The sequence below is a fragment of the Rhinoderma darwinii genome, chromosome 2 (genome assembly GCF_050947455.1).
Source record: "Rhinoderma darwinii isolate aRhiDar2 chromosome 2, aRhiDar2.hap1, whole genome shotgun sequence".
Taxonomy (NCBI): Eukaryota; Metazoa; Chordata; class Amphibia; order Anura; family Rhinodermatidae; genus Rhinoderma; species Rhinoderma darwinii.
The window spans coordinates 200212137-200215086 of NC_134688.1; positions in this window are offsets into that span (position 1 = coordinate 200212137).

Consider the following 2950-nt stretch of genomic DNA (forward strand, 5'->3'; position numbering starts at 1 on the left):
ATTGTATTCAAAATAAATATTTAGTTTACAGGTAATAACCCAGAGTGCCATATTTATTTATTTCCCATTGACAAACATGGTGAAATCCTAATATAAACTCGAAGACTGAAGTTCTAAAATGAGAAACACAAATTTTTCCATTGACTGCCTCTGCAATAATAATTACACATGGTCCCAAAGGTCAAGACTGTCAGCGAACAATAGTTTCTATAATTCATGCAGACCATAGTTCTACCTTAACTCATGTTTAATCTGCTAGATTTGAGAGACCTACGCATGTCAAAACTGTTAATGCAGGCCAGCTCCTCATCGCCATAACCCTGAAAATTGCTAAATATATTGCTTATAAGCTTTCAAAAATCTATTAAGCAATTGTGTATAAGTGTCTGGATTGCACAGTTTTAATTAAAATCCATTCACGGAAAGAGTAATTCATAGAAATTGATAATTAAACAATGACAGATGGAGTTTAATAGCAAAATGCAAAAAACTCATATATATAAATTATGTAATGCTACACAACATGCCATCTAACGGATTTTCTTTGGATGAATGGAAAATGTAAAGCCTCAAATAGTCAAAATCTATGACAGCTGTAGCACTTCGCAAGAGTAGTTTTTATTGGATGTAATTTTAAAATGCTAAGACATTAATGATATCATTAATATCAAGGAAAAATAGAAAACTGCGGTACACAGTATAGTTAGAAGTGGGTTATTAAACAGTAACACCTGTCATCTCGGACAGTGTAGACACAAGACACTTCATTCTCTAATAAATCCAGTTCATTGTGCTGTTTAATATGAGGCAATGTCGATCAAATGTAAAAGAGACGAAAGAGTACACTGACATTCCCTTATAGTTGGATCACAAGTTGCATTTAGAGGTCTACACCATTCATGAGGTGAGACGAGAACTTTGCCACTGACCACAGAAGAGGGGCAGCATATGGACAAATATATAGTCCATCCCTATTCTCACTTTTTTCCAATATGGAGAGAAGGGGAGCACCATATCACTTTTGCCTCTGACAGCAGAAAGGCTAAAATCACCCTTGAAAGAGATTCCATCCCTAATAATAATAATTAAAAAAAAAAAAAAAAGGAATAACACAGTGATGTCACAGTCTGTGGATAAGTCACATAGTGATGTCAAAATATGGGAATAATTCACACAGTGATGTTACAGAACAGGTATATTAAACATAGTGATGTCAGAGCAAAGGACTAAGGACAAAGTGATTACACAATACAAGGATAATAAAGACTAAATTAATAGGAAAGGGTTATTGTACATAGTGAGGTTACAGTATGGCAATAATGTGCACAGTGATGTCACAGAATAGAAGCAAGGTCACAGGACAGGGATAATAAACAGCATTTTAATACAAGTATAATGCACATAGTAATGTCAGAACAGAGGCAATTTTATAGTGATGTCACAGCACAAAGGGTAATGGATATGGTGATAAAGCGGAAGGATAATGCATGCAGTGATGTCACAGTACAGAGAATACACATTCATATTTCCTTATGTGGCAGAGGGTGACTACAACCTTTGCACCCCCTATAGTTATGCCCCCTGATTGTGACACACACAGCAAATGATGGTGTGCTACATCAAGTCTCACCAAGGTGCATGTCAGTTTGTCCTTTTTGAGGCATTACTCGACTTCCCATTAATAAATATGGATTCGATTCTAACAATGGACAGACAAACAAAAAGTACAAAGCGTCTAAAGAGTTCACGTGATGATTACTGTCACACACCCATTGGTACGACTGTTTGTGGCGTAGCTTGGACACACATTTATTACAAACAACTGTAAGCTACTGCAGTAGAAACGACAATGGCTTTAGCACCTGAGGGTGTTTGCTTAGGCTTTGTGTTGTTGGTCATTATAGCTGTTGCACAGCTTAACCCTGCTTTGCCGCCTGGATTTCCGTTTTTTCCCTCTGTTTTTTTTGTATACACTCAATACATGTAACTAAGTCTTGGCCCAGGTCTCCTCTTTTGTACCTGTACAGTTGTCAGTAGTGGGAACTAACATAGTGAACGCCTCTCCTCGCACAAACGGAAATCAATACATGTGTGATTATCCAATAGGAGTGACTGGAGATTCCAAAACTGCCAACGTCCGTCAAGTCAACATTGACTAAAATGTACAGATAAGTGAATGGTGTTATTAAAGTTCATCAGGATCTCTTGCTTCAGTGACTATAAAGGTATGTTGTTGTTTTTTTTATATTCATTCTAGGCATGTTTATACAGTTTTAAATAAATTCTATTACTTTAAATAATCCATACAACCGAAAAATACTCAAGGCAAATAGGTATATATAGAAAGTACAAAACTTGCTTTATTTAGAACATACATAAAAGAAAATATTTCTATACACATGTATATAATGGTAAAAGAGGGAGAGAAAGGAATGAACCCTAAAGGAAGGTGGAAGGACTGGTATGATATGCAAAGTAATAAAAATGTCAAAACTTATCAGGGAACAGATATCATTTTTCCCAAATGTACGTGTGCTCACAACCCCCACTGATAATAAGTAAAACGCTGCAAGATGAATGCATAGCTTAGTACAAGTACATATCATAAATAGGGATGATATAGCAACATCAGGAATAAAAAACATAACATACACAGCCTACCACCTGGCCACAACGCACGTTTCGCCCAAAGCTTCGTCCGGGCGAACATTTTGTGTATCAGAGAGCTGTTTTGAAACGAGCCATGCACCTGTGTGTCCATCACATGGCCAGGACAGATTTTTATCCACTGAAAGTAAACTATGGAGGTTCTATTTGAATGACAGCTAGCAGAGATCTTGAAAATGGTGATACATAAAGTTTAACTTATTATACAAAGAATAACCTTTGTTTACTAAAACTGTAATATTAGTAATATGTGCACTGCGATTGCTAGGATTGTTCTTTACCG